The following is a 25,354-nucleotide window of genomic DNA, read 5'->3' on the forward strand; positions in this document are numbered from 1 at the left end:
AGTCATCAGGGTCACCAGTGTGGGAGTTCAAATGAAAACGCTGAGGCGAGGTTGATTTTAACCAAAAATCCAGAGGAGGGAAACTTTATTATTCCTTGCCGCGAAAAGAATCATCTCTCTAACTGAACACTGGCTGACTCCTCTACTCATCATGAACCTCAACCGAGTCCTCTATTCGGTCCGACTTCTAGGGTTAACGGATCGCTCTCCCTAACACAGCGTCTGTGTGTGAATATTGTTTATGAGCGTTCAGTAGTCCCTACACTTGTACACTTTAAACTCATTACAATGGTCATAGAGTAAAGTGCCACTTTTCAACATTCCAGTTTGACACACACAGCTTGTTTATTTTCTCCAGAGGAAATGAAGTTAAAAGAAATGAAATGCTCTGAAGCAGTTTTACATGACCCCAAGGTCACCATGTCCAGTGCCTCCTGTCTTTGGGATGCAGAGCATCTGAACTGTGTTCCCTGGAATTATGTAGCTTCAGTCAATACCTGTAGGATTGGAAATAAGGAACTTCGGACATACATCATTGGTGAATAACGTTACAAACAGTATGATGTACATTTAAAGGTACAGCAGTGGTATAAATGTCCAGTTGTGTTCCTTAAAGGTACATTACATACTTCTCTCAAGAAGGAGTGGTGGATATGTGTAAAATTGTATTATTACAAATTATTTATTATATAGAACTGTGGTAAATAAAAGAACATAATATAAATCCTGGAGATGAAAAGGGGCGTATGAAAATAACACAAAATCTACAATTATAATAGAATAAGGTACAGTTATGTTCCCTAATTAAAGATACTGAAATGTACCACCACATTTCTGTGTTCTTAAGGAAGAAACCACATGAGGACATTTATGTGGCCTTAGTCTATAACGCGCAGTACTTGTTTCTGAGCTGTGCCTCCTAGGTCAAAGCTCTGGTTTCTTCCATTTCTCTCAGCCTTGCAAGGGAAGTGGATCATGGTCAGTACTGAGCCTTGATCATCCCTCCATTTAGTCTCCATTAACTCAGCCCACAGTTAAATTATTACAACTGATCACATGAATTTGTTTAGCATTTACAATTATAGCTAATTGAAATATTACTAGGTTCTTTCAACAGTATTTGTGGATTTGTGCACACATTTCCAAATATATATATATATATATATATATATATATATATATATCCCTTAGAGCAGTACAATATGAAGTGGCTTAAGCTCTGTCAGATGAAATCAGTCTGAGGTTAATGTTCAGGAAATAAATCCAGCCTTGAAGATGATGATTCAAATATTCTACGTGTTAAAATATATTTTGCTGATGTTCTAAACCATGAATAGGAAATGACATATATCAGTGGGTTCATAAAGGAGTTCAAGTCTGTTAACCAGATCAAAAAACCCCACACACTCGCAGGTGTGTAAACTGCTGCAGGAATGAGATAATTTGGTATCCAGCAAACAAGGTAAAGAAAAACCACTGTCCCTAATTTCTTGGCAGCTTTGACTTCTGAAGACTTTGGTGTTTTAGCTCCATTGTTGTTTGTGGCACCATCTTTCACAGCTTTGATAGCTTTAGCTTGATGTATTGCCACTTTAAAAATAACTGAGTACAAGATTATTATTAAACTGCATGGAGCTAGAAATGCAGCTACAAGTTCAATGAAGGTCCAATATTTATATTCATACACAACACACTCTCCATAACATTGGGAGTAGGCATTAGGATCTGTATAAAGTTCATTAAAGTATAATTGCACAATAACATAACACAGCCAACAACACCAGCCAAAAATTATGGACAGCAAGGTTTTATGAAGCGTGATATGACTGGAATACTGAAGAGGGTTAGTGATAGCAATATACCTATCAACTGCTATTAGTATCATGCTGTGCAGAGAGCCATACTTTGAGACCAAACCAATTGTTACAGAAATGTAGCATGCTACTGGTCCAAGATACCAACAGGCGTCCATCTGGGCACTTAGAATCATAGGCATATTAAACAGTCCCACGAGTAAGTCAGCCACAGCCAGAGAGAGGATGATCAGGTTGGTTGGAGTGTGGAGCTGCTTGAAGTGAGAGATGGAGATGATCACCAGCAGGTTCAGAATCACAGTGCACACAGATATACATGAGAGAATGAAGCACATTAAAATATATCCAGTGCCATATACGGCATGTTTTATACAAGACTTATTATTGTCAGGAAGGCAATATTGAACTGTGATATTGTGCCTGTAGTCTTGGTTGTCCATCTGAAATACAGACAGAGCTGAAGAATCTGAAATGATTCAGAAAGTTAACTTCTCTGTTTTATACATGAGCATGAGTCCTCCCACTAGTGGATAGTGTAAACCTAACATCATCATGACGTACAGTGTTGGGTCAGCTGAGACTAGTTCAGAGTGGTAGAACGATGTAAGAATATAATATCATAATTACACATTTTACACATTGAGCAAAACAGTAGGAGTGGTCATTTATCATGTACATTAGAGACTGCCATGGGTTTAGATGATTAACTGGATTTTTTTTATTTTTGTCATCATACACAATGAGGCCAGAAAATGTGTTGTACACACTCACAGAATAGAACATACAATAGAATATAAGGGTCCATCCACAATGTACCGAAATACAACAAGAAATGAAAATTTATAAACAGCCTGATAATTTGGGATATATAGATGAATAAATAACAATTCTTTCCTGGTAGGCAATTTCTTAACTCTCTATTTAATTGAAAATAGTATAAAGAGAATACTTAAAATGAAACTGAGATTTTATACTTTAAAATAATAATTTAAAAATGGCTCCATATTTAATTAGATGAAACAAAAACTTTCCAAGACATTGGAATGCTTCAAAATACTATAAATAAAATGAAATAAAACAGGAAAAAGCCTGGTAAATCTATGTAGTGCTACAATAATCTAAATAACATCAACAGACTCCTCCTTGGATCACCACCTTAACGTGGTGGAGGGGTTTGCGTGCCTGCGTGAGCCTAGGAGCTATGTTGTCGGGGGCAATAGCCCCTGGTAGGGTCTCCCAAGGCAAATTGGTCCTAGGTGATGGGCCAGACAAAGAGTGATCCATAAAGACACAGATGAAAAAGACAACGAGGACACAGCCTCCCTTGCCCGGAGCAGGGTTACCGGGGCCTCACCCTGGAGCCAGGCCTGGGGGAGGGGCTCCTTGGCGAGCGCCTGGTGGCCGGACTTTCACCTATGGAGTCCGGCCGGGCTTAGCCCGAAGGGGATACATGGGTCCACTCTCCCATGGGCCCACCACCTGTGGGAGAGGTAGTAATCCGGGTCTGGTGCATTGTGGATCGGGTGGTGGTCGGGGTCGGGGGCCCTGGCGTTCCGATCCTCGGTTACTGAAACTGGCTTTTGGAACATGGAACGTAACCTCTCTGGTGGGAAAAGAGCCTGAGCTGGTGCGCGAGGTTGAGAGGTACCGACTAGATATAGTTGGGCTCACCTCGACACACAGTATGGGCTCTGGAACCAATCTCCTCGAGAGGGGCTGGATGCTCTTTCACTCTGGAGTTGCCCAGGGTGAGAGGCGTAAGGCAGGTGTGGGCTTACTCATAGCCCCCCGGCTTAGCGCCTGTACGTTGGGGTTTACCCCAGTGAACGAGAGGGTAATTTCCCTGCGCCTTCGGGTTGGGGAAAGGGCTCTGACTGTTGTTTGTGCTTATGCACCGAACAGCAGTTCAGAGTACCATGCCTTCTTGGGGACCCTAGAGGGAGTGCTGGAGAACACTCATTCTGGGGACTCCATTGTTCTGCTGGGGGACTTCAACGCTCACGTGGGTAATGACAGTGAGACCTGGAGGGGCGTGATTGGGAGGAACGGCCCCGCTGATCTGAACCCGAGTGGTGTTCAGTTATTGGATTTCTGTGCTCGTCACAGTTTGTCCATTACGAACACCATGTTCGAACATAAGGGTGTCCACAAGTACACCTGGCATCAGGACACCTTAGGCCGCATTTCGCTGATCGATTTTATAGTCGTATCATCTGACCTGCGGCCATATGTTCTGGACACTCGGGTGAAGAGAGGCGCTGAGCTGTCAACTGATCACCACCTTGTGGTGTGTTGGATCAGATGGCGGGGGAGGATGCCGGACAGACCTGGCAGGCCCAAACGTGTGTTGAGGGTTTGCTGGGAACGTTTGGCAGAGGAACCTGTCAGAAAGATCTTCAACTCCCACATCCGGCAGAGCTTCGACTGCATCCCGGGGGAGGCTGGTGACATTGAGTCCGAGTGGGCCATGTTCCGGACCTCCATTGTTGAGGCGGCTGAACAGAGCTGTGGCTGCAAGGTTGTCGGTGCCTGTCGGGGTGGCAATCCCCGCATTCGGTGGTGGACACCCCGGGTGAGGGAGGCTGTCAAGCTGAAGAAGGAGTCCTATCGAGCATGGTTGGCTCAGGGGACTCCGGAGGCAGCCGACAGGTACCGAGGAGCCAAGCGGCTTGCAGCCTCGGCAGTCGCTAAGGCAAAAACTCGGGTGTGGGAGGAGTTCGGTGAGAACATGGAAAACGACTTTCGGTCGGCTCCGAGAAGTTTCTGGCAAACCGTCAGGCAACTCAGGAGGGGAAAGCAGTTTTCCACCAACACTGTATATGGTGGGGGTGGGGAACTGTTGAACTCGACTGGGGACGTCACCAGACGGTGGAAGGAATACTTCGAGGATCTTCTCAATCCCACCAGCACGTCTTCCGCAGAGGAAGCAGAGCTTGCGGACCCCGGGGGGGGCTCGTCTATCACTGGGGCTGAAGTGGCCAAGGTGGTAGGGAAACTCCTTGGCGGTAGGGCCCCGGGGGTGGATGAGGTTCACCCCGGGTTCCTCAAGGCTCTGGATGTTGTGGGGCTGTCCTGGTTGACACGTCTTTGCAACATCGCGTGGACATCGGGGGCAGTGCCTCTGGACTGGCAGACTGGGGTGGTGGTTCCCCTTTTTAAAAAGGGGGATCGGAGGGTGTGTTCCAACTATAGGGGGATCACACTCCTCAGCCTCCCCAGTAAGGTCTATGCGGGGGTACTGGAGAAGAGAGTCCGACCGATAGTTGAACCTCGGATCCAGGAGGAACAATGCGGATTCCACCCCGGTCGTGGAACACAGGACCAGCTCTTTACCCTCGCTAGGATCCTGGAGGGTGCATGGGAGTTTGCTCAACCAGTCTACATGTGTTTTGTGGATCTGGAGAAGGCATTCGACCGTGTCCCTCGGGGTATTCTGTGGGGGGTGCTCAGGGAGTATGGGGTACTGGGCTCTTTGTTACGAGCTATCCAGTCCCTGTACAAACAGAGCAGGAGTCTGGTTCGTATGGCTGGCAGTAAGTCAGACTGGTTTCCAGTCGGAGTTGGACTCCGTCAGGGCTGCCCGTTGTCACCGGTTCTGTTCACAATTTTTATGGACAGAATTTCTCGGCGTAGCCAAGTGGCGGAGGGTGTGCGGTTTGGTGGTCTCAGGATCCCATGTCTGCTTTTTGCAGATGATGTGGTCTTGTTGGCTTCATCGAGCCGGGACCTCCAGCTCTTGCTGGACCAGTTTGCAGCCGAGTGTGAAGCGGTAGGGATGAGGATCAGTACCTCCAAGTCCGAGTCCATGGTACTCAGTCGGAAAAGGGTGGAGTGCTCTCTCCAGGTTGGAAGTGAGATCCTGCCTCAAGTGGAGGAGTTTAAATACCTCGGGGTCTTGTTCACGAGTGAGGGAAAGATGGAGCGTGAGATTGACAGGCGGATCGGTGCAGCGTCAGCAGTAATGCGGGGTCTGTACCGGTCCGTTGTGGTGAAGAAAGAGCTGAGCAGAAAAGCACAGCTCTCGATTTACCGGTCAATCTATGTCCCAACCCTCACCTATGGTCACGAGCTTTGGGTAGTGACCGAAAGAACGAGATCGCGGGTACAAGCGGCTGAAATGAGTTTTCTCCGCAGGATGTCTGGACTCTCCCTTAGAGACAGGGTTAGGAGCTCGGACATCCGGGAGAGACTCGGAGTGGAGCCGCTGCTCCTCCACGTCGAGAGGAGCCAGTTGAGGTGGTTTCGGGCATCTGGTTCGGATGCCTCCTGGACGCTTTCCTGGAGAGGTGTTCCGGGCATGTCCAACGGGGAGGAGGCCCCGGGGCAGACCAAGAACACGCTGGAGAGACTATATGTCTCGACTGGCCTGGGAACGCCTCGGTATACCCCCGGAGGAGCTGGCGTCGGTGGCTGGGGAGAGGGAGGTCTGGGTTTCTTTGCTCCGACTGCTTCCCCCGCGACCCGGATAAGCGGTGGATAATGGATGGATGGATGGACATCAACAGACAATTAGTGACGTTACTGGGTCCTTAGGTCCATGAAACCACCAGTGGTTTCAGACTAGTAATTGTCACATCCTCTGCTTCATAACTTTTTAATTTTTTAAGATATTTGCATGATTGAGGTGTCATATGAAAGCTGGAACTATGATCTTTCGTAATGCATGTAAATATAAAGACAGATAATGAGAAATCTGCCTCAAGCAAACCATGTGCAATCCTTATTTTTTTTTAAATATTGTATGACATTTTTATTTTATATTTTATTATAGAAAATGTACATTTATCATGCAATACCATTTAACAGCACCCTAACCATTAATTTAACGCCTTATTCAAGGTGATTGAGCACTGTTTGACACCATTTTTGACACTTAGGATATTTATTACCACATTTTTTTTCAAAAGGACTAATATATACATTCCTAATAAGTCCATTTTTGCTTCTTAGAATCTAATAATGCCCAAAATGGCTTTTCATATCCCAAACATAAACCATGCAATGTATATTTGAAGTAATTCATGAAACAAAATCAAAATATTATGAAAAAACAAATTTCAATTCCCAAAACAAATACTATGAAATACCACATGTGATCCTCTATTTAGACTTGAATAAATATCAAAATAAAAAAATTGGGGACACTCACAATCTTTTCTGGTAAAGTTCTATAAATAAATCAACATATGTGGATAACTGTTGATGTGTCTTGAGTCATTTATGATGAGAAAAAAAAACATAAAAAACTGAGCATCTGCTGTGAGTTAATTGGAAGCATATGTAAATTATATTAGGATCAGAAAGCACATAATTTTCTACTGTAAAGTGTACTATTACAAAAAAAACTATTTTAATGTATTCCAAATATTTAGAAAGTAATGATAATTCAAATTTGGAAGTTAGCTACCTCAGAGAGTCTTCAAAAGCGAAAATTGGGACGTTACATTGTTTTTCCATTTAGTCAACAACAATGTATGTCCACCGTACCTTTTTTCCTGAGAAAGTGCCAACTGGCACAAGCTCATTGAAAACCAATTGTCTGAGGAAGAGCTGAGGAGACAGTAAATAATAAGGGACTTATGGGTTTGGTGTTTACAATGGTGATAGTGAGTGATGATACAATCCCAAAATGCTAGGGTTAGCTTTCTCTGGTTCCCTCCTTTTAGTCAATCAGATTAACAGATACTAATATGTTTCATGTGATGAGGATTTTCATACAAATTCATTTGTGTATCCCACAATATATGTTTCTCAGTGTACACAAACATTTGAAAATCCCCTATATTACAAATCAATAAGCCAGATTTCAAGAGACCTGAGTCTATACACAGGCCCTGTGCCTAAGCAACAAACTTTGACCATTCATCATGAAGAATTAAACCAATAGTTCTTGTACACTTTAAACTCAGTACAATGGTCATAGAGTAAAGTGCCACTTTTCAACATTCCAGTTTGACACACACAGCTTGTTTATTTTCTCCAGAGGAAATGAAGTTAAAAGAAATGAAATGCTCTGAAGCAGTTTTACATGACCCCAAGGTCATCATGTCCAGTGCCTCCTGACTTTGGGATGCAGAGCATTTGAACTGTGTTCCCTGGAATAATGTAGCTTCAATCAATACCTGTAGGATGAGATGGAATGTGGTTTGCTCTCCAGATCTTGTCCCATATCAGGAATAGACCTCAGTAGTTATGTTGGTGAATGACACGAAATCGGTACAGAAATGTTCTAGAAAAGTCTAGAGTAGAGCCTACCCAGAAGAGTACAACCTGTGATAGCAGTGGGGGTGGGGGCATGTCCTATTGATACGTACATTCATGATTGTAATTGGGGATCAGAGAAGACAGGAAGACTTTGGTTAGTTCATTGACACACCCAGGAGCTCCCCTCTCTCAGTGGTTGACATGAAATGGTTTTAATGCTCCTCCTTGATGTCTCATGGCCAAACTCATCATGAGGTGCTGCCTGGCTGTTTGCTTGTTTTGGCTGCCTGGCCTCCCTCCTCCACTTGTCTCTTTGGTCCACAACAGTGGTTGTGAAACGAGTATTTCCTGGGTGTTTCATGATATTGGAGAGTAGTAGCGAGCGAGGCGAAGTTTGCTTGATACTCTTTGGAGGAGATGGAGTCGGCCTAGAGGACGTTTGTTATTGTGTAGTTTTGAGGGCCCACTTCACAGCCAGGGTTTATCTCGTATAAAATTGAATTTTTCTAATGCTTAAACTCCTGTGACAGGACTGCTCCAAGCCTTGGAGATGAAGTGGTTTGTATGACATCACACAAATATAAAATCTACAATTATATTAGAAGAAGATACAATCATGTTCCCTAAGTAAAGTTACTTCATATGTACGCTTGAGACTACCACCAGAGTGACAGTGTTTTCTGAGAGTGAAGAGTAAGTGTCCCTGAGGCTGTTGGCAGTGTTGAGGGCCTCCTTCAGCTTGTATAGCATCTTAGCCTAGAGTGAAGGAAATTGTCATTAAAATACAAGTAAATTACAATATAAATTATACTGAAAGACCAGACAACGATTATGAGCCTAGACTTTTGACACACTGAGGTTCTAATAGAATAATGTAGAGGGTACCGGACACTAATGTACTGAGAAATATAGATAATAAGAATCTTTTAATTATCGGAGAAATATAACACCCCGCTACTCCAATGTACCAACAATGGTCCAGTAGTTGCATTATATACTCGGACTTAACAGAGTCTCACTTCAAGATCAGCCACAGCCAAAAGTGCTCTCTCTTGCTTCTCCTCCCATTGCAACTTGCTCACGAGGAAACCCCTGCATCTGCTTCCAACACCGGCGATAGGCCTCCACCTACCTCCATCTCCAGCTACACTGCTACAGAACTGCCTTGTCTTAGGGGAACTAGAATATGCTGTCATCATTCCTAATTCCCCAGTGCTCAAACATCTACAAGGTCTACAAACAGCGTCCAGAGTGAAACCCCACCTCTATCTCAGATGCTGGAGTGGCCTTGAGCTCTCCATATTGTCTTTGTCTGGCGTAAACAGCTGTGGGACTGCCTTGTATTTAGCGAATTCGAATTTGATGTTGTGATGACTAATTCCCCACTGCCCCAAGCTCTGCAGCAGAGACTTGGCCTCTCCTACCGCTACGAGCAGCGTCCAGAGGGAAAACCCACCTCCATCTCAGCCGCTGGCGTGGCCTGAAGCCTCAAGTTTCCTCTTTTTCCAGCACAACAGCCCTGGCATTCCAATAATGTGCTCTGAAACAATGCCGTCCCCTTCGCTCATTCAGCTAACGAGAAGAACCCTCCTAGTCTCTCACTGCCAGTGTACAGAACCCCTGTGGAGCAATGCGATTGCATTACAACATCTTCTCTCCCAACTCAACACCGTGATGGAACATTCATCATCCTATTACTGTTCCTGGTTGTGTCTGAGCTGGAAGACATTAGCCTCAATGTCCTTGTCTTTGCTGTCTCACAAGTTGGTGCCTTAGAGGGCTGCTTTTGAGACTAATATTTTTACCTAAGCTTCATTAGAAAATGGCTAGGAACCTGCAATATTTATGTACATTACTAGGGCCCTAGTTCACCTACAGTGCTCGCCAAGATGGTCACAATTTTTTAATAATATTGGAACGGAAAACAGGTAGCACACTTAAGCATTCATTCTGATTCTGCACCTTCTTCCCTCAGAACACTGCCTTGGTTGACAGCAATGCACCCATTTAGACACAGCCCTTGTCTGCTCCTCTCATTCTCTTCTCTTCTATCCCAACTTCCTCTGCTCTTTCTGCCTCTACTCATCATCCAACCCCTCCCTTTATCCTCCTCTCTCTCTGTCTCTACTTCTCATCTAACCATTCCCTTTTATCATCCAAACCGCTCCATTTTAGCATCCCAATCTCCTCCATTTATCATCCAACCCCTACCTTCCACTCCTCTCTCCATCTATATCTACTCATCATCCCAACCCCTCCCTTTATCATCCCAACCTCCTTCCTGTTACCATCCAAAACTCTGCCTGCTTATCATCCCAACCTTATCCCTTTTATTATACCACCCTCTACCCCTGCGGCAGCCATCAGTCAATATCTCCATGTTTCTAGCTCACACCCCTCCACAGGTGCTACTGCAGGTCTGCCTCCTACCCAGCACTCTGTGCACTCAGTGCAGTCTCCTCACTGCTCAGCTTCCTCGTTGTGGATTCATTTTCATTTGATCAACACACCCTCCTCTCATCCATGCAGCTTCTAACTTCAAAGCCTGCTAACTTGAAAGCCTGCAGGTGCTCAGTGTACGACACTACTCCCAGGTCTGGCTCCAGTGATAGGTCCCAGTAATCCTAGCCCATGCAGTGTACGCTTTTTTCCATCTCTGTTGGTCATAGGGTTGCTTGTTGGATTCTTGTTTATCAGGACCTTCACTGTAGACTTGTTCTCCGTGGGAAATCCTACTGGGGGGATTTCATATATCATATCTGTATAATCAATCTGAATTTCTTCCCCATGGGTTAATGGCCGTGGAAACCTTCCCTGTGTTAGTTTGTATGCCTTTCCTGTGTTATAAATTAGGCAAATGTTACAGTTAGCTAGGAAATCAGACACTAATCCTCGCATAAATGGATGCCACCACTGTTTAAGATTTTCCATCATTTGTCACCTTCCTACATGTGCCATGGTGTGTGCTTCTTCCAACACACTTCTAGCTAAGCAGATGGGTAGTACGTACTGATTGTCCTTGTTCGTACATAGTCCTTCCACTCTACGTGCTCCCTGTTTAATTCACATTGCTTTTTCTTCTGGACTAGCCTGATCCTGAATTTGACTGAGTTGTGTTCCCATGGGAATGGGTCCCCCTGGGACGCTAGAATCTAGTACCATTATAGTATTGGGTTCTGTATACCCTGCTGCTTTTTTCGCTGCCTTGTCTGCTGCTTCATTTCCCCTACTCACCAATGTGTCCCCCTTTTGGTGACCTCTGCACTTTACAATGGCAACTCGCTTAGGCTTATGTATGGCTGCTTCTAGCCGTCTCAGTTCCTCTAAGTGTCTTACTGGCTTTACTCCACTTGAAACGAGGAGAAAGGAGAAATCCTGTCTGTTTCCATTGCGGGAGTTCTACGTGTGTTGCTCCCACTGCATATGCCAAGTCACTATAAATTGTAACTTCCCTGTCTTGTGTCAATTCTAAGGCTGCTATGAATGCCATCAATTCTGCCTTCTGTGCTGATGGGTGTTGTTTTATCTCTTTTGACACTACCGTCCAAAATTCATCCACCTCACCTCTACTCTGCTGCACTACTGCGTATCCTGCCCTTACCTCTCCTGTGGGTGCTCTGTAGCCACATCCATCCATCCACAGGTTCCATGAACCTGGAATGGGTGTGGCTAATAGGTCTGGTCTTACCTTAGTTTGCCTGACCACATTCTCTGCACATTCGTGTGGTGTGCCTTCCAAGATCCCATCTGCCATGTTTATGCCCTCATGTGTGTATAGGATGTTAGGAGCTGTAAGAACCTTGTGTATGCGTCTCTGTCTCAGTGGGGTGAGTGTAAACATTTCCGAATTTATAAATGCTGTGTTGTGAGTATGTGTAATGGATGTCCTGTGACTATGTGTGCTGTTTTTTGAACTAGCTTGGCTAATCCTGCTACGTGTCTGGTGCAGTGTGGTTGTCGTTTCTCAGTTAAATATACTTAGGTAGGAATACTTAGGTACATCAAAACTGCTCTGCCTCCATCCCCCTTTTTCTGAAACAGAACCCCATTAATAATTGTTTCTGTTTCAGAGACATCCAAGTAGAATGTTCTTGTATAATCTGGTCTAACAAGGCCAGCTGCATGTGATAGGGCCTGTTTCAAGGAGATGAATGCCTGTTCTGTGTCAGTAGTCCATGCCAATTTCTCATACCTAATTCTTTTACCATGTCTCTGAGAGGTTGTGTTTTTCCCGCGTAGTCAGGAATATATTGCCTGCTATATCCCGCTAGCCCTTGTCACGTCCTGTGTTTGTTTTCCTAGCCATGTGCTCATTTAGCACATGGCTCTGTTTATTTGTCCTTGTCTCCGCCCATGTCCCGCCTTTGTTCCGCCTCTTTGTCCTTTACCCTCCTTATCCGTTTCAGGTGTGTCTTGTCTGTTGATGTATTTAAGTCCCCTTGTGTCACTTCCTGGTATCGGTCATTGTATTGTTTTGTTTTGCTATGTTCCTAGTCATGTCGTGTTGTTTCGTATTGTTCCCATTTCTAGTCAGTTGTTCCTTGTTTTCGTTGCCCCATTTCTTGTTGTTGTTTCAAGCCTTTTTATTTATTCATTCTTCGTGTTAGCCTTCTAGTTCGTTTGTGTTTGTTTTATTCCTTCCTCAATAAAATCACAGTGTTTTAGCGTTTGTCCACCATCCGTGAATCGTAACGGCCCTAAGAAGGATAACATGTCTTTGACTGTCAGTGGTCGTGGATGCGACAAAATGGATGACCTAGGTGTAGCTGATATACCTGTTGATACCTAGAAAAGTAACTCTGGATCTACAACTCTGTAATTTTGACCTAGAGACCTTATACCCAGCGGCTGCCAAACATTCAAGGACCGCATGGGTGGCTGTTAAACAGGTCTAAGGTGTCTGTGGCAATCAGTAAATCATCTACATATTGGATAAGAATAGAACCCGTGGGTAACTGGCAATCCTCGAGACTTCGTCTTAAAGCCTGATTGAAAAGTCCCGGGGATAACGCAAACCCCTGTGGAAGTCTAGTATACCTGTACTGCTGGCCCCTGTGCGTAAAAGCATGTCTCTGCAGGCCGGGTCTATATAGAACGCCATTGGGCTCTAAACGTGTGAATACATGCGTGATAACACGTTATTAAAACATATGCGTGTTAACACATAAAACTTTGTCGCGATAACGTGACCAAAAATGACACGTTTACACGCTTCTTAAGGCTTTCGCCAATGGGAGGCCTCAAATCCGGGCGTACTTACATATTCATGATAGGATTTACATCACACACTGTAGCTGACACAAAACATAAATCTTTTGTGAACGTAGTCCCTACGTTTCATCTGAATTATTCATAACATAGTGAGCTGAGCGCTGACCTATGGCTACGTTGAGCCCTACGTGAGCAGTGTGAAGACAGCAATACTAGTAAAGCTGATCCCCATAGCAACTGGAAGTTTATTTTTCACAATTAAAAACTCTGGTGTTTAATACCTTAAAATTTGTAAACATGCATATTATTATATAACTTATTTCATAACATGCTCTAAAGCTTTTCATCATTTTATATCAAACAAACATCACTATTCTCTCACACTGTGTGTGTGACACATACTGAGGTGTAATTCATTCACATTGATAAATTATGTGCATTCCTTTAATAGCATACTGCTAAAAAATACGATGTCAATACAAATCCATAGTGAAATTAATTTTCCAGATCCTCCTCTTCCTGTAAACATATATAATATGTTTAAAGATACATTAACTTACTCATGTTTTATTTAATTATGTATATCTACTTCTATGTATACATTAAAAACGTGAGAGGATAAACCTCCTTCAAAATGGAATTGAACAAAAACATCTGATTTAAAAAAGGGTTTTTTCAGCAGTAAATTCAGTGTTGGTTGAAGTGAGGGGTTTTATTTTATATATATACGTTCAACAATATAATATATTATATTTATATATGTATAATGTTTATACAAAATCTCATAAAAAAAAACATTGTTCAGGATATTAAACACTGTTTCCGTTATTTGGTAAGTTAAGGCTTTATGTTGTTTCAGATATACACCAGTAGGTGGCAGTAAAGCATGATTCCCGAAATACACAAACTTGTTAACATTCATTCATTCATAACGCGTTAACACATAAATACCTTAGCGTGTTAACACGAAATTATACGCTACGTGTTAACACGGAGAATCCAACACGTTTAGAGGCCAACGGCGTTCCATAGGTCTAAAGGTACACAAAAGAACGCATTTGCCAAATCAATGCATGTAAACCATTTGATATCTGGGCTTAAATCCGAAAGTGCCGTATATGGATTGGGGACAGGAATCGTCTGTGTAGCTAATGTTGAATTTATTGCTCTGAGATCATGCGCTATCCTATACTGACCCGGTTCCTTTTTAGGAACTGGTAATATGGGAGTGTTCCATTGGGAACAGCATGGTTCCAGCACACCTGTGGTCACAAGTGCTTTTACTGTCTTATCTAATGATGATATGGCTTCTGGCTTATGTCTATACTGTGGAATCCATATGGGATCAGATGTTGACATTTGAAACATAACTGGTGTCTGTTTAACATGTCCTACGTCATCTGATCCTGCTGACCACAGTGTGTTAGGTAGACTACTCAGAACCTTTACCGTGTTGGGGTGATCAACATCTTCCCTTCCATGGTGTCTAGCTAAGATGTCATGAGTCAATGTAACGGTGTCAGAGCAGCAGCCCTTAATACGATAAATTTTACTAGACGGCGAGTAGATCACGTTAGGTAGTTGAGTCTGAAGCCAGTCTATAGTCTCCGCAGCTATCTTAATCATGGGGCCCAATTGCTTAGCTGTATGTTTGGGGTGTAATGCTAATGAGATGTGCGGTACAGATGTCTCAGACATTTTAAACCACATATACTGATCGGGTGAGAGTGTAACCAGTGATGCCACCCCCTCAGGCCCCACATAAATATCATTGAACTCAATGGTCCAATCAGTATTCATTAGTTCTGATTCAAACAAGTCAAAATATGCTAAATCCCCTCCTGTGTCATAGAACAAGGTGACATGGGGCAGATCAGGGGGTGGGGCATAGGTTTTCCATAGGCTTCCAAAGGTTGAAAAGAGGCAATAACTGGCTACTGGATTCCTGTATCAGTCCCCAGTAGATGTCCACCGATTCAGGAGTAAAAGCTTTCATCAAATACATCCCCTCTTCCTGACGTCCTATAGAACATTGCTTGGACCCGTCTGGCCATGTAATAGTTAATCCCTCTGGGGAGCACATAATACATGCCCCCATTTTCACTAATAAGTCTCTGCCACACAAGTTGAGTGGTGCTTGTGGCGCAATCAGGAAAGAGTGTAAAACAGTCTGTGCACCATTGCTTACACTTAAGGGTTTTGTTTTTGGCAGTGATTGATCCCGAGAAACCCCTGACCGGCACTGAAATGTCACTCATCATACTCGAGGGTAGACTGCTCATCAATGCAGAGTGAGTGGCCCCTGTGTCAATCAAAAACGGAATCTTCAGGGTCCCGACGGTCAGTGACAGCATGGGTTCTGCCAGTGCCATACTGTCTTGGTGGTCCTCTGGGCATCGTCACTGCCCCCCCCCCCCCCCAGGGCTCCAGGCTGTACTGACCTACTGGAGCTGCCTCTGGGTTGGGAGCCTGATAGTAGGCTTGTGGCTGGTGTAACTGTGAAGGGTGTTGTTGGGGATGTGACTGGTTCTGCCTGTGACAGTCCCTGGCCCAGTGATCAATCGCTCCACACTGGAAGCATCCTTGTGGCCTGGAAGGCCCACCGCGACCACGCCCCCACCCTCGTCCACGCCCCCTGGATCTAAAAGGTTGGGGAGCATACTGCATTGGACCATAATTATACTGAGGTGTGGGCCATTGCTGGGGTGGCATGTATGGCATGGGTGTCTGTCCCGGAACCGCTGTAGCTGGAGGTGGTGGAGGGTTTGGAACTAATGGGTTGATGGTTGGTTTGGGCTGATGCTTGGGGCTGTGTGAGAGACATTATTGTTTCCAACTTAATTTTAGGCTCCTTCTTATTATGTTGTGCCTGCTGCTTTAAGCAGCAGCGCGCAATGTATTGTTATCCGATTTGGTTTTTTTATTATTATTCCGCGTTTCCTTTTCCGCTTAACTAGTCCCGCAATTTTTCGAGCTATCGACTCCGTTCCACCTGGAAATCGTGCATCCTACAGCGACGATGTGGGCTTGTATACAGCTTTCCAATACCCACACTCGTTCGTCCGCTACACTCATTTTTCGCTCCGTTTTTCCCCAGTCATTTCTATGGAATTAATTTTCAAAGCGCTCTAACTCAGTCATTTTTCAAGCTACGGACACGGGAATTCAGACGGTCCGACCTGGGCATACCGGGTCCCATCATGTCTATTTTCGGACCTCTTGCACTCATCCTTCTCTATCCCTCTTTCAAAATCCCTCCATTCATTTCAATGGGAGGTTCTTAGAGTGGGGTGATGTCATATACTGTAGGTTTTCTGACTGAAAACCGTTTTTTTCAATTTTCAGCCAAACAATTCACCATAACTTCCTCATACTTTCACCTAAAAACTTCATTTAAATTTTAAATGGTAGAGACACTTGTCCGTTCTAGTATCTGTAAATTTGAACATTATTGAAAGTACCGTTTTTGTGTTATGAATTTTTGTTCGGCACTAGGGACGGTTTCGGCTCCCATAGAGTTGAATGTTTTTTTAGAGCGGCTCAGAGTGCGGTTTCTAAATTTTTCTCCTGTTTTTAACTCATCATAACATGCTCAATTCTCACTTAATCTGCATATTTTTTTTATACCATATCGATCCCTTGTCCCTTGTTTTATACCATATCGATCCGACTCTCCTTGTCGCAGCGGTATATACGGTTAAGTGATGTGGGGAAATCTTTCCGAGCTATAAGCATTTGTTCAGAGGGTGGGTACGCTCCCATGGGAACGCATTGAAATTATTTTTTTTTTTTTCAATTTTCTGCCGAACATTTCACCATAACTTCCTTATACTTTCACCTACAGACTTCATTTAAATTTTAAATGGTAGAGAAATTTCCCCTTTCTCAAACTTGTAAGTTACAGACGTTTGAGAATGTGGAAAATATTATTAATAATTACTACGCTTGGCAAGGTATGGTTTGACATTACTTGACCTTAAAATAACCTTAAAAGAACATAGTATAAGAAGAGGAGTCAGAAAGCGAGATCTTCGAAGCACAGGAGGTATTAAGCTAGGCTGTATTTTCTGTACTGTGCTCTCCAGAATTCTGTTTAATAAAACTGTTTTGATTGTTCACTCAAACTCTGTGTTAACCTCTTCTGTTCCAATTATTTGCCTCAACGAATGCGCAGGACGGATTTGTCCACAATTATACCGTTCTTGAGTTATGAAGTTTTGTTTGACACTTGGGAGGGTTTTACTCCCATAGAGCTCAATGTATTTTAAGAGCGGGTCGGCACGCAGATTTTCAAAACTTTGCCTGTTTTTAACTCGTCATTACACCATCAATTCTTGCTTAAATTGCAAAGATTTTTACACCATCTCGAGCGCCAGACTGTCCTTGTCGCTACAATATGTTTCGTTCAATTTTGGTTAGGAAAGGTTTTCGAGCTACGGGTGATTTTTGGGAGGGTCCCCTGGTCAAAATTCATTGAATCGTGAGTCTGTCAGTTGTATTCTGTGAGCGTGCGTGAGAGAGAGAGAGAGAGGGGGGTGGGTATGGAATCAGATTTGTGCCAAAAAGAATCACACAAAAAAATTCATCTCAAACGTAAAACTTATAATTTTCAAACAAAATATCTAGCTCTGACCCCCTTGAATTTAGTGCGTGAGGTCTCTGAGTTCTACGCGTGCTCTCTGAGTTTTGTGCAAGAGCTCTCTGAGTTTTGTGCGCCTGATCCCTGAGTTTTGCGAGCTGTTTTGGCACAAAGCTCTCGCGTGGGCGGGAATTCTCAGTGGTGCCTTCCCATTGGCTAATGAGTTTTTGAGTGACAACTCAGTGCCCTAGGCATTTGTTGCAGCTCAGTAGTGGAGAGACAGGAAATATTTCAACATTAAAGAGTTAGTAATTTTACACAAACACAAATTCTCTTTGTACTTTACTGTTTAAAAACTATGAAATACCTGCAAACTCCGACAATAAATGTAGATATTGAGGTAATGTTCTGTCTAAATCAAAACAATAAAGATTTTACTGTGAAAACAAACCTGTTTGTCTCTCTTTACCCGATACTGATCTGAGGTAAATGCACACCGATATCTGTTTACTCAGCGTGAAACAGAATAAATGAGCGTTTATTTGTAAAATATTATTTATGAGCGCTTGATTTTCTGTTCAGAAACCTATCGTGTACTAACATAGAGGGCCTTCCCTTTCCCGTAATCACTGTTAGACAGTTTAAATGCTCAAATTTTATTTTGAAGATCACAGTTAATCTGTTTTTAACAAATGCCTTATTTGCATTTTGTTACAGGATGTCTCAGAGAAAAGAGAAACATCACCGACAAGAGTGTCCCTGCTCCTTTAATGACTACAAATTTAATAAAGTTGTATCAAACTTCTGCAAATTCCACTGTCATTTTTGGATTTTGAGAGGAAATGTGAATAATTAATAAATCATTAATCATTATTAACCATAATGAATTATTAATAATAACAATGATTATTAATTCTAATATTTATAATCAAGAACCCTTCCTGGATCAGGGCCTTGTCGTGGCGGAAGGGCTTGTGTGGTCTCATGACCTCCAGGGCTATGTCGTCGGGAGCTGTTAGCTCCCAGTAGGGTCTCCCATGGCGAACAGGTCTGGAGTGAAGATCCAGACAAACATGATCCAAAAGCATTCCTATGAGTACACACATTAAAATTCAGTTTACCCTGCCCGGGAAAGGGTTACCGGGACCTACCCCTGGAGCCAGGCCTGGGGGTAGTGTCCGACGGCGAGCGCCTAGTGGCTGGGCAGCCCACATAACCCGGCCGGGCTCAGCCTGAAATGGCAACGTGGGAGGATCATGTAGGCTCACCACCCGCAAGATCCAGAGTAGGGGTGCGGTGCAATGCCCATCGGGCACAGAGTGGGGGCAAGGGGGCCCCTGGCGTTGTGGAACTTGTCAGCGGAAACTGGTTCTTGGTACGTGGAACATAACCTCACTGGGGGGGAAAGAGCCAGAGCTGGTGCGTGAGGTTGAGAGATACCAGCTAGATATAGTTGGGCTCACCTCTACACACAGTGTAGGCTCTGGAACCAAACTCCTAGATAGGGGTTGGTCTCTCTCTTACTCAGGAGTTGCACAGGGTGAGAGGCGCCGGGCGGGTGTGGGGATACTCACAAGTCCCCGGCTGGCGCCTGTACAGCTGGAGTTTGTCCCAGTAAACGAGAGGGTCGCCTCAATGCGGCTCCGGCTTGCAGAGAGGAAAACTTTGACTGTTGTGTGTGCGTATGCACCGAACAGCAGCTCAGAGTATTCGGCCTTCTTGGAGGCAGTGACTGGAGTTCTAGAGGGGATTCCATGCACTGACTCGGTTGTTTTGCTGGGGGACTTTAATGCTCACGTTGGCAATGACTGGGAAACCTGGAGAGGAGTGATTGGGAGGAACGGACTGCCTGATCTAAACCCGAGTGGTGTGATGTTGTTGGACTTCTGTGCTAGCCATGGTTTGTCCATAACGAATACCATGTTCGAACACAAGATTGCTCATAAGTGTACTTGGTACCAGAGCACTCTGGGCCAAAGGTCAATGATCGACTTTGTGGTTGTGTCTTCTGACCTGAAGCAGTATGTTTTGGACACTCGGGTAAAGAGAGGGGCTGAGCTGTCAACCGATCACCATCTGGTGGTGAGTTGGATCCGATGGCGGGGAAAGCTGCCGGACAGACCTGGTAAACCCAAACGTATTGTGAGGGTGTGCTGGGAAAAGCTGGCTGATGACTCTGTCCAGATGGATTTCAACTCTCACCTCCGAGAGAACTTCTCACATGTTCTGGAGGAGGTAGGGGGAATGGAGTCTGAATGGACACTGTTCCGGACCTCCATCGTGGAAGCGGCTGCATGTAGCTGTGGTCAAAAGCTTGTCGGTGCCTGTTATGGCGGCAACCCAAGAACCCGTTGGTGGACACCAGGGGTGAGGGAAGCTATCAAGCGGAAGAAGGAGGCTTTTCGAGATTGGCTAGCTCGGGGAACTTCCGATTCTGCGGATGGGTACCGGCAGGCGAAAAAGGCTGCAGCTGTGGCAGTTGCTGAAGCAAAATCCAGAGCATGGGAGGAGTTTGGAGAGGCCATGGAGAATGACTTCCGGGCGGCCTCAAAGAGGTTCTGGAAAACACTCCGACAGCTCAGGGGGGGGAGGGGGGACACTGTCCAAGCTGTGCTCAGCAAGGATGGTGAAACTCTGAACTCGACTGAGTGTATTGTTGGGCGTTGGAAGGAGCACTTTGAGGAACTCCTTAACCCGAGAGACATGCCTCCTGTACAGGAGGTAGGGCCAGAAGTGTCTGGGGGGTCAGATTCCATTTCCTTGGCTGAAGTCACTGAGGTGGTGAAAAAGCTTCGCAGTGGCAAAGCTCCAGGAGTGGATAAGATTCGCCCAGAGTTACTGAAGGCACTCGATACTGTGGGGCTGTCTTGGATGACACGCCTATACAATATCGCATGGACCTCGGGAACGGTGCCTTTGGATTGGCAAACCGGGGTGGTGGTTCCTATTTTCAAAAAAGGGGACCGGAGAAAGTGTGCCAATTATCGTGGCATTACACTTCTCAGCCTCCCGGCGAAAGTCTATGCCAAGGTGCTGGAAAGGAGAATCCGTCCGATAGTCAAACCTAGGATATTGGAGGAACAATGCGGATTTCGTCCTGGCCGTGGAACTATGGACCAATTCTTTACTTTTGCACAGATGATTGAAGGGGCGTGGGAATTTGCTACTCCACTCTACACATGCTTTGTGGATTTGGAGAAGGCATATGACCGTGTTCCCTGAGAGATTCTGTGGGAGGTGCTCCAGGAGTATGGGGTGCCAGGGTCGCTCCGGCGAGCCATACGGTCCTTGTACTCTCAGAGTTTGAGTTGTGTTCGCATCCTTGGTAGTAAGTCAGGCTTGTTCAGTGTGGGCATTGGACTCCGTCAGGGCTGTGCCTTATCTCCACTCCTGTTCCTGATATTCATGGACAGGGTGGCGCGGCGTAGCCTGGGGCAGGAGGGCTTCCGTCGAGGATTTCGGGAGGTGGCATCTCTGCTTTTTGCGGACGATGTTGTTCTTCTGGCTTCTTCGCACGGAGGCCTCCAGCGTTCACTTGAGCAGTTTGCAGCCGAGTGTGAAGCGGTCGGTATGCGGATCAGCATCTCCAAGTCTGAGGCCATGGTTATCTCCCGGAAACAGAAGGGGGCATGCTCCCTTCAGGTAAGGGGTGAGAACCTGCCCCAAGTGAAGGAGTTCAAGTATCTCGGGTTCTTGTTCACGAGTGATGGGAAGAGGGATGGTGAGATTGACCGTAGGATAGGTGCAGCGTCTGCAGTAATGCGGTCACTGTACCGCACTGTTGTGGTGAAGAGAGAGCTGAGCCATAACGCAAAGCTCTCAATTTACCGGTCAGTCTACGTTCCCACTCTCACCTATGGTCATGAGCTCTGGGTAATGAAAGAACAAGATCGCAGATACAACGGCCGAAATGAGCTTTCTCCGACGGGTCGCTGGGCGTACTCTCCGTGATCGGGTGAGGAGCTCAGTGACTAGGGAGGAGCTCGGTGTAGAGTCGCTGCTCCTTTGCATTGAGAGAAGTCAGTTGAGGTGGTTTGGGCATTTGATCAGGATGCCTCCTGGACGACTCCCACTGGAGGTATACCAGGCACGTCCAACTGGAAGGAGGCCCCGGGGTAGACCCAGGACACGCTGGAGGGATTATATCTCCCGGCTGTCCTGGGAACGCCTTGGGATCCCCCAGGAGGAATTGGTGGATGTTGCAAGGGACAGAGACGCCTGGGCTTCTTTGCTCGCCCTGTTGCCACCGCGACCCTGAAATGGAGAAGCGGAGAAGAAAATGATGATGATGATTTATAATCAAGAAGTTAAAATGTTCTAACACTATACAGTTCAAGCAAACTAACTATCTGTTTTAAATATTATGAAAGAGGAAATTATATCAGCGCTATTCAGCCCGTAAAATGCGTTATATTCTGTAAAAGCGGAATCCCAAAGCCGAATACACACGCTTCCTGCACTCAGAGTCATGAACAACGTTCAGGGCACTGAGTTGTCACTCAAAAACTCATTGGCCAATGGGAAGGCACCACTGAGAAGTCCCGCCCACGCGAGACACAGCTGCACAAAACTCGTGCAGCTGGCGCACAGAACTCAAAGCTCACGCACTAAAACCATGGAGCACAAAGGTCAGAGCTGGATATTTTGTTTGAAAATTTTGTTTGTTTCACTCAAAACTCATTCCTTCCTCTGACTAAGTTTTACGTTTGAGATTAATTTTTTTGTGCGATTTTTTTTGGCACAAATCTGATTCCATAGGTGGGGCAGTGGCAGAGGCAGAGACTGAGGGGAGAGGTGTGAAGGACAGAAATACACAGGCAGTCTCTAACACTTTAATGGTCATTTTTAAGGGGGACGTCTTAATTATCCAGGGTTTCTTAAGGTGGATTTTTTTAGAATACCCCGTTCACAATATACTGGCTGTCTTTTCAATATTTTAACCTTAATTTCAAGTGGTCATTTTTAAAGGTGGACGTCTCAATACAATTGTGGGTTTCTTAAGGTGGAATTTTTATTAAGGTGGTATTTAAAATGTATTGGCCATCTTGTTTTGCTTTTAAGACTCTTTTGGCCTGCGATGTGGACATCTCAATAGAATTCTGGGTTTCTTAAGGTGGAATTGAAAATGTATCATCTTCCATTCATGGCCTACGGAGCTCCATAGAGTCCAATGTAAACTGGTAGAAATTCATTGAATCGTGTGTATGTCAGTTGTGTTCTGTGTGTGTGAGAGAGAGAGGGGGGAGGTGGAGGGGGCAGAGGCAGACACCGAGGGGGAGAGGACTGAGGGACACAGAAATACACAGGCAGTCTGTAACACTTGAAAGGTCTTTTTTAAGGTGGACGTCTTAATTATCCAGGGACTTGTAAGGTGGAATTTTTTAGAATACCCCCTTCAAAATATACTGGCTGTCTTTTCTATATTTTAACCTTTATTTCGAGTGGTCATTTTTAAAGGTAGATGTCGCAATACAATTTTGACTTTCTTAAGGTGGTATTTAAAAATTATTGGCCCTCTTTTTTTGCTTTTAAGACTCTTTTGGCCTACGATGTGGACATCTCAATACAATTCTGGGTTTCTTAAGGTGGAATTGAAAATGTATCATCTTCCATTCATGGCCTACGGAGCTCCATAGAGTCCAATGTAAACTGCTGTGGGAGAGTGCTCTCTTAACATCCCACTACCAACAGCTTAGCAGTCAACTCCTTCACCATAGCGTCGCCTAGTGACCCACGCTGGTTTTCCCTACCGACGACCTCGCTTCAAGCAGGAAAGATGCAGATCGGGGGGCGGGGGTTTCGGCAGCGCAACATCTCGCGTTTCCTCCTGGAAATGCAGACCTAGATTTATATTAGCGTTCTTACGGATCTCGTCCAGTTGGGCTTTTAACAGCTCCAATTCCATTTTATTATTTTCTTTCCCCTTGCTATCTACTCTATCTTTGTGCTTGTTCATATGAAACAAAATATGCCTCGACCAGTCCTCATGAGGCTTATCTGGTCCCATATCTGGATTGTCTTCTACCTTGTCCTTAATAGGAGTAGGTACGCCCTTAAGAATTGCAGCCCTAAACCATATCTGTTGACCCCGAGCTGGGTGAGTGCCAGTAGTCATAGTCCAGTGCTCAACTGCCTGACTCAAATGTTCTGCCGAGTTAGTATTCTCATCCCTGGGATAACTAGGGACAGTGGTTGCCACTCTGACCGGCCACATACGCCACATGATATCTGCTAGATTCTGTGAGTATAATGCAAATGAGGTATTATCTACCTGCCTATATGTGTTTGCCTGTCTCTCCAGTTCAGCCACCTCAATGGTAGTTGTAGATCTGTTCATAATGTTCCTGAAATCTCCCAAGGCTAAGGTAATTCCCTCTTTGTATGTTTAGGATCACATTTCCTGTCTGGAATGTGTGTGGGGGGAGTCCCTGCCGCTAAGCTGTGCTGAGTGCTCTGCAACTTCTGGCTCTGGTCACATACCTCAGTGTCAGTGGCTGGTGAATCAGTATTAGGTGTGGTATGCATAATCATAGCAAACAAATTGCCATTGTAAGCACATTTCAATCTTCTCAGCTTAATCAAATCCACTTCTGCCTGGTCACTTTTACTTTTAGCCTTTTTACGTCTTAATAAACCTGACTTTTCCAACTTCTCTTTAGCCTCCTGCACTGCCTTATCTCTGATTATGGTCATTTCATTTAGCATTCTTCCTAGGGATATCTTCTCCTCCCATTTACCCGCATTAAATTCGTTGACTGCCTCATTCAAATCCCTGTTCACCTCATTTTCTAAATCCTCCCTTTTCTTAATATTAGGTTCCAATCCTTTCACTATTTTAGCAAGTACTTCACATTGCTCTTTAACAGATTTCCATTGCCATTTCCTTTCCCCAAACCTGTAATTTAATTTCTTTTCTAAATACCTCTTATTTGAGTGTGCCATATTGATCAAAGACTGGACTTACCCTCGAATTCTTCCAGTGGGTCTTCACTCCTCCTTTCCACTCGACCGTGCTTCGTTATCACCGTTAGGTATCCACACGGGAGGAAATTTTGGAGAACACGGTTTCCTTTACTGCAGTCCCTGACGTGCAGACCTCAGTCCCTGACTCGAGGCTTTTCCTTTCTCGGTCCCAGAGACAAGCCCCAGTCCCTGACTCGGGGATTAGGGAAGGCCACTCCCAAGGAGACCCAGTCTCCTAGTCTTTAGTCTGAGTGCTGGTCAGCGGCTCACAGGGGTCCACCACCACCCTGCCAAAACACAAAAACATAATATTATGTTTCACTCGAAACTCATTCCTTCCTCTGACTAAGTTTTAAATTGTTCAAAAAAATCTCTGTGTTAGGTTGACCTAATATAATCCACCATTCATCATTTTGGTTATAGTCAATATGCAGAATTCATTATAATAGGTTTCTGCTTACCTTTTATGTTGGGGCCCTGGATGAATGGAAGATCAGTTCGGTTCGTCCTCCTCAATCAATTTCCCTACATCACGTCAGGGTCACCAAATTGTGGACAAAACTGTCCTGGGTATTCGTTGATG

This window comes from Hoplias malabaricus, chromosome 18 (assembly GCF_029633855.1).
Source record: "Hoplias malabaricus isolate fHopMal1 chromosome 18, fHopMal1.hap1, whole genome shotgun sequence".
Classification (NCBI taxonomy): Eukaryota; Metazoa; Chordata; class Actinopteri; order Characiformes; family Erythrinidae; genus Hoplias; species Hoplias malabaricus.